This window comes from Leucopleurus acutus (assembly GCF_964270905.1).
Source record: "Leucopleurus acutus genome assembly, chromosome: 4".
Classification (NCBI taxonomy): Eukaryota; Metazoa; Chordata; class Mammalia; order Artiodactyla; family Delphinidae; genus Leucopleurus; species Leucopleurus acutus.
In genome coordinates, this window is record NC_139146.1 from 52,273,236 (window position 1) to 52,281,383 (window position 8,148).

The window sequence follows — 8,148 nt, forward strand, 5'->3', positions numbered from 1 at the left end:
TTTATCCTTCTCGGGGCTCCGGGGTGGACCTGGAACAAGGAGAATTGACTGTAAAGGATTAAGAATGTCGGCTGACCAGGCCAACCAGTGAAATTCTTTTTTCATTTCCAAGGTACATAGAGGCTGCATGACTGTGTCCTTGAAGTAGTACGGACACACCTGCATTGTGATGTCCAAGAACTTTCCAAGGCAATGTTCTTCAGGCATGGTGAGCCTGTGGGCAGGGGACCATCAGCCCCTATGAATGTGGGATTGACAGGAGAGAGAGGCTAAAAAAATCTGTCTCTGTTCTCTGCACTGACTGTTCACGTTCTCATTGAGGAACTGCTATGGTCTGAAGGTTAACATTAACATTCATTTTTTGAAATCCTAACCCTCAAAGGTGATGGTATTAGGAGGTGGGGCCTTTGGGAGGTGTTTAAGTCATGAGAGTGGAGCCTTCATGAATGAGATTAGTGCCTTAAAAAAAAGAGGGTTCAGAGAGATCCCTCCCCGCTTCCACCACATGAGGACACAGCAAGAAGGACCCAACTTATACAGAATTAGGGCCCATACCAACCATGCTGGCACCATGATCTTGGACTTTCAGTCTCCAGACCTGTGAGAAATAAATGCTTGTTGTTTATAAACTACCCAGTCTATGGTATTTTGTTACAGTAGCCTGAATGCACCAAGACAGGAACTAAGGCTGTTTTCTGGACTTTTGGTCCATTGATGCCCTTATGTTCATAAAGAACAGAGGTGTAAGAGGTGGTTTAATGTAAGAAATATTGAAATTTTATTTGTCATCTCCCTGGATATGAAGTTTCCACTTATTTTTTGTTTCAGTGTCTCTTCTTCCACAGAGAGGGGCCTTCTACACATAGATTGATGTCCCCAGGATAAAAGTGGAGTCTTCTAAAACTAGGATCTGGGCTTCCCTGGTGGCACCTGCCTGCCGATGCAGGGGACACGGGTTCGTGCCCCGGTCCGGGGAGATCCCACATGCCGCAGAGCAGCTGGGCCCGTGAGCCATGGCCGCTGAGCCTGCGCGTCCGGAGCCTGTGCTCCGCAACGGGAGAGGCCACAACAGTGAGAGGCCCGTGTACCCCCCCACAAAAAACCCACAGAAAACTAGGATCTCATGGAACACGGAGGTTGTCTTGTTCCTGATGGAAAGTAAATCTAGATTCACTTCTAGCTAGAAGGAAGCAGACCAGAAATTCAGAATTGTAGGTCCCTGGACTGGGTGGATGTGCTAGAATGGGAAACCTCCATCACTTATCTTGGCAGATAGAAAATTGGGATTTGGGAAGAAAGTTTTGCATCAGGTGCTCAGACCAAATAAATACTCCCACTTCTTGCTGAGATCCCAAACGCTCTGCACTCCGTCTACCAGGCTGCAAAGGACTCTCAGCACTGGACTCCTGGACCGTGTATTGACTGGAGCCACCTGGAGCACTTGATGACAACTCCATGCCACCATTCACTTTCTGTATTGCTTCCTTTCTTCGTTCCTTTTGTTCTTCTGCCCAGCGACACTTCTGTAATGCCAACACAGATTGACTCGAGCACGTTTCCTTGGTGCCAAAACTGTAAGATGACAATAGAACAGAGAACGAGAACACAGATTCTTCAGTGGGTTCAAATCGTGGCTCTGCCACTTACCAACTAGGTGGCTTTGAGCAAGGCTGAATTTCTCTGTGCCTCAGTTTCCCCATCTGTAAAATGGAGATAACATCTACCATATCTGAGTAGAGATTAGATGAGATTATATCTTTATTTAGATGAGATCAAGTACGTAGCAGGCACTTAACATCTGTTGTTGCTATTGTGGTTATTACATTGAAAGAATTGGGTTAAATAAGATGTAATCTCTCAGCAGGGACTTAAAATCTAGTATGTGAGGTAAAAGACACTTAAATAATTTAAATATAGGCAAAAGGAGATGAACATTCTCATCAGTATGTGGGAAAATCACCATGCGAGCTATGGTGGATTAAAAATAACTGCAGAGCTAGGGGCTAGCCCCCATCCCATGCCCCACCCCCCAACCTCTTAAAACTAGTCCAGCCATGACCTTTGACCAATAAAATGTAGCTGAAATGGCTCCAGATGCCTTCCAAGTCTAAACCATCAGAAGTCTTGTGGCTCCCTCCTGATTTCCTTGGGATGCTCCCTCTTGCAACGGAGCCTCCATCTGAGAAATGTCACCTATGGGTGCTCCCATCGGCCCCGGCTAAGCATCAGCTGTCAGCCATGGGAGTGAGTCACCTTAGATGGTCCAGTCTAGCTAGGCTCCCAGGCGACTTCAGCTGTACCAGCGCCCAGCCACACCTGTGATGCGCAAGAACACCTAGTAGAGTCACAGCATCTCAAGAGATAGTAAATTGTTCTTTTAATTCTTCAGCACTAAGTTTTGGGTCATTAGTTATGCAGCCAAAAATAATACCCATGGGAGTTTAGGAGAGAAGAGTCCATTTCCAGTCAAGTGGTCTAGAAGGTTTCCTAGAAGACATGAGATTAGAGAACGTCCTAGGAGAGAAGGACTGCGACAAGAGGCTCTGGAGAGAAAGTCATCCAGAGACAGGGAAGAGTTAAAGCAAAGCTTGGAGGCAGGCAAAGGCGGGCTGCATTTAGCACCTGGCAAACAGATCCGCCACTGGAGTGAGGCCCTGGGACAGACGGGTGAGACGGAGAAAGAGAAACCCAGAGCGTCGTTCAGGGTCAAATCATGGGGACGCGCTCACTTTGTCGCTCTTCTCCAGGAAGGAAAACTTGTCCCTGCTCTTCTGAGTAAAGGGGCTTTGTGGGAAACAACGGGGCCCCATGGGTCAGGGAGACAGGTATCTGCGGGAAGAATGCAAACTGCAGAGCAGGTGGACTTCCCCCAGACACCCTGGCACTGGAAGGTTGCTCCGGATCCCCCAGTGGCTCTCCACCGCCCCACCCCCGACCCCAATCGCACGCACAGTGACATCCCGAGCGCTGCACAGCCTCCGAGGTCCCGGGCACGGTGCTCTTGCCCCGGCCGCATCCATGTCCCCTCTGCTGCCTCAGCTCCAGCCACACCACCTCCTTGCTGCTCTTGGAAGAACAAGCACATCGTGGGCTCAGCACTTTTGCACTGGTAGGTCCCTCCGCATGGACGGCTCATCCCCCAGATATTCACATGGGCCCCTCCTTCCGTTCATTCAGGGGTCTGCTGCCTTCTTGGAGAGCCCTTCCTTGACACCTAAATAAAAACAGTTGTCCCCCACCTGGCCCCCAGTCCTCCTGCTGGCTCTGCTTTTCTTTCCAGCACTTACTACTCTATTTATTTATTTATTTATCTATCTTTCTAGGTAGTTAGTTATGCTCGTCCCTTTAGTTTCTTTTAATCTGGAGTAGCCCCTTCCCACAGTGTTTTGTTACGAAATAGATTTTTTTCCCTCCTCAGAATCCATTCCTTCCTCCTGTGGCTCCATGATGCCAGAGCTTATTAAAACCTCTTCTACTTTTGGGGGGTGGGGGAAGAGGACTTTGTTTTTGCATAGACTTTATTTGGTAGAGCAGTTTTAGGTTCCCAGCAGAACTGAGCCGAGAGTACAGGGAGTTCCCATATACCCTCTGCCCCCATATACACATACCCTCCCCCACTATCAACACCCTCCCCCAGAGTGGAACATGTGTTACAAACCATAAACGTACATTGACACATTGTTATCATCCAAAGTCCATAAGTCCAGAGTTATGATTCACTCTTTGTGTTGCATACTCTGTGGGATGGGACAAATGTATAATGACAGGAGTCCATTATTATGGTATCATACAAAGTATTTTCCCTGCCCTTAAAATCCTCTGGGTTCTGCCTGTTCATCCCTCTCTGTGCCCTAGCCCCTGGCAAACACTGATCTTTTCACTGTCTCCATAGTTTTGCCTTTTCCAGAAAGTCATGTAGTGGGAATCATATAGCATGTAGACTTCAGATTGGCCTCTTTCACTTAGGCTCCTCCATGTCTTTTCATGTCCTGATAGCTCCTTCTTTTTGGTGCTGAATAACATTCCATTGTCTGGACGTTCCACAGTTTATTTATCCATTCACCTACCGAAGGGCATATCGGTTGCTTCCAAGTTTTAGCAATTTTGAACAAAGCTGCTAGAAACATCCATGTGCAGGTTTTTGAGAGGACACTCCTTTGGGATTTTATGGGAAGAGTATGTTTAGTTTTGTAAGAAATTGTCAAACTGTCCCCATTTATTTTTTTTAATCTATTTATTACTTACCTCCCCAGCTAGAATACAAGCACCATGAAGGCAAGGACTTTGTCTAAAGCTTAGAATAGTGTCTGGCATATAACAGGTGCTCCGTAAAACTGGTAGAAATCAATGAATGAATAAATGAATCCCAGGCAGTCCGCGGGCTTAAGGTACCTCGTTACTTCTCAGCAGCAGGGATTTGTGAATCTTGGTTTTCACTCTCCTCCACTGTGCTCCACTTCTTGTTATTCCCAGGCAATTCCTTCCCCATCTACTCAGCCCAGCTTTTCTCTCACAGCTTCTGCTAACTCATCACCATGGCTTACTCACAGTTCCTCTCGTGTTGCTACCGCCTCCCCCTGTGCATCTGTCCAACCTCTGCTCTCTCTGCCGACCTCCCAACTCTCCCTGACCTTCCATCTGAAATTCCAGAGGCAGAGAGTCTGACTGGGTCAGCCCATTCCCCATTTAGGCAGAGATTTGGGGCCTTTGACTATGTTCTGGGTCTTACATACCTGCTGATTCAATCAGCCATGGCCATGGGCACAGAGCATGGCAACCAAGACATAGAGCACTACTTTCATGCAGCAGAAGCCCATGGATGCAGCAGTGGCCTTTAATGGCCTGTTGACCAGAGCCTGGGGTCCAGGATGAATAATTCATCCTTTAGAGAGATACTGAAGGCTTCTGAGAAGAGCAGTGATTGGCCAGATCTATGGTTTCAGAAAATAACTTCGGCGACAGTTAGTGACTGAAGAAGATGACGCATGCAGGTTGGGCCGCCATGGCCAAGTGAGCAGGTGAAGCCTCAAACCAAGCCAGTGACCTTGAAAATGAGAAGGAGGGAGCAGAAGCATGTGGGTCTTGGACCTGAAGATGGCCGTCAGGCCCATGAGGCTGGAGTTTAGCAGAAAGGCTGCGTCTGGACACCTGGAAATCATAAAGATACCACTTAAAACTGTAGGCTGGATGGTGTGGCAAGAGATAAGCCAACATGGACATTTGGGGAGATCTCTTAGCTGTAAAAAACAGATCAAAGAAGAAAAACTTGACAAGTAATCTAAATTGGAAATATTTATACAGATGGGTAGGGACTCAGAGAGTCACAGAGCCCAAGAAAAATAGGGAAGCATTTCCCCAGCTTACTCTCATATTCTCAAAAGCACAGGTCCAGAGGGTCCTGTATTAGATCTCGCCCCACTCCAAACCCCAAGTTTCTAATCTGTTTTCCCGCAGAAGGTACTGATACTTCTTGGGAATCTACAATAGTCTAAAAATACAGCAGCTGGGCTGCAGTGCCACAATTAGTGGAGCTGCTGTCCCAGGAAACCCTCATCACATTTTGCTTAGATCAGAGAGCGGATTAACTTTGAGGTCTGTCTGAACTCTGCAAGACACCGCTGGTGGTCTGCTTCCCGCAAGCATTCAATCTTCACATCCAAGGCAAGAAGGAGGAAGTGCCCGATAGGAGCCCAAAGCAACTTTTCTCTCAGTGACTGAGATGAAAATGTGCACCCTAGGACTCCTGACATATTTGGTTTGCGTCCTGTCTCCCTACGTCCCTTGAGCTCTCTCTCCCTTTGCATGAATACCTTCCCCAGACCCGAACCTCCTTTGGCATTCACAAACATTAGCACAGCTATGATGCCCCAAGCCCTTCATCTATGTCATGTGTTGGAAATAAATGTGGGAATTTCTTTATCTATTAGGGCTCCTAATGGCATGCAACTGAAACTGACTCTGACTCACTGAAATCCAAAGGGAGTCTACTAGAAGCATACGGGGTGACCTGCAGAAAGAATACAACAAACAATCGAGAATCAGACTGCAAGGCCGGAAAACAAGGGAAGTTCCAGGACCCCAGGCAAGTGGGAGATATGCATTAATCTAACCAGAAAGTTAGCAGTGGAAGAGATCCACTGCAACAGTGCTGTCTGTCCTTGTGTCACCATCCTCATGATTCTTATTTCTGGGAGAAAGAGAACAATGGGACCCAGTTGGAATTGAACCCACACTCAGACGACATGAACACACTAACTTTGCAAGGCAGTTTAGACTGATGGTGAGAGCAGGTCTCTGGTGCCTCATGGATGTGAATCCAGGCTCTGCCACTTCCTAGCCATGTGACCTTGAGGTAGTCCTTTTTGCAATGATCCAGCTTCTCTCTCTGTAAACGGGGATGCCTATCCTTGGGGATTGGTGAGTACTAACTGGGTAAACCTGGCACAAAGGAAGTGTTCTACAGCTTTGATATTAATACTGCTAGGAACGCTCAGGGTCCCTGGATTTACAGTCCAAGCAGGAATGACAAGATGAGCGGTCATTCTCTGAAAGGAAGCAGGAGCTCTTATTAGGGGAGGCTGAGTGTCCACAAAGCAATTACTATCCACAGCCAATATCTTATCCCTCCGCCAGACGGTAGCCACCATGAGGACAGCAGACTCTCTTCTTAATTCACCGCTGCGTCCACCAGCACCTGAGAAGCGCCTGGCTCAGTGAACCTTTGTCAAATATGCAAATGTTGATTGCTTCTTTCTTGTGCTCCTGATCAACAAGCACAGTGCTTTGCCTGCACACAATAAGTATTTGCTGATTGAATCTATAGGTCAGTGGGATTCTTAGAAAGGGGAAGAACATTGGGATCAAAGAGATGAACTTGTTTTAATAGGACTCAGTGTCAGGCGAGTGATGGTATAATGATGCTAATAAGCTATAGATGGACTATATTGTTTGTGTAGATTAGTGTATTTGTATAGATTATAGGCTGGCTGCTGGCCAGTCTAAAACCTCTAGATCAGCATGAGGGGACAGAGAAACCACCAGTTACTTCCCTCATCACCTTGGAGAGGGGATGGCTCATCTGTCCCACATTGGTCCTGTCCCTGCCTTGGAAGCACTGCTGGTACCTCGTGAGGACACCCTGGCACACTCCACACTGGCTTTCAGGGGCTCTGAGGATAGGGCTCAGCCAGCCATCTGCCAAGCTTGCTCGCAAAGACAGTAGGATGTCGTGGAGGAGCATATTCTATTAGGAATCATGAGCGCTCAGTCCTGGTCCTGGCTCAGCCAATGGTGTGAGGTCTCTTGCTCTCGGTGACCTGATCTAAATCACAGAGTAATCCTTGACTTGGAGCTCATGGAGATGTTGAGCAAATGAAATCCCACCTGTGGTGATTTCATCTGGAACTCCTTCTGTTTTAAAAGAGTCATGCACCACAATGTTCATTGCAGCACTATTTACAATAGCCAGGACATGGAACCAACCTAAATGTCCATCGACAGATGAATGGATAAAGAAGATGTGGCACATATATACAATGGAATATTACTCAGCCATAAAAAGAAACAAAACTGAGTTATTTGTAGTGAAGTGGATGGACCTAGAGTCTGTCATACAGAGTGAAGTAAGTCAGAAAGAGAAAAACAAATACCATATGCTAATGCATATATATGGAATCTAAAAAAAAAAATGGTACTGATGAACTTAGTTGCAGGGCAGGAATAAAGAGGTAGACATAGAGAATGGACATGCTGACATGGGGTGGGAGGGCGAAGCTGGGGCGAAGTGAGAGTAGCATTGCCATATATACACTACTGAATGTAAAATAGTTCGCTGGTGGGGAGCAGAAGCATAGCACAGGGAGATCAGCTCGGTGCTTTGCGATGACCTAGAGGGGTGGGTTAGGGAGGGTGGGAGGGAGGCTCAAGAGGGAGGGGATATGGGGACATGTGTATGCATATGGCTTATTTGCCTTGTTGTGCAACAGAAACTAACACGGTATTGTGAAGCAGTTATACTCCAATAAAGATCTATTAAAAAGAAAAAAGGAACCCAACTCAAACTGGCTTCAGTGAAGAGGAGACTTTACTGGTTCATGTTACTGAGAAATCCAGTTTGGGGCACAGTTGGCTTCAGGGGCTCAAACGTAG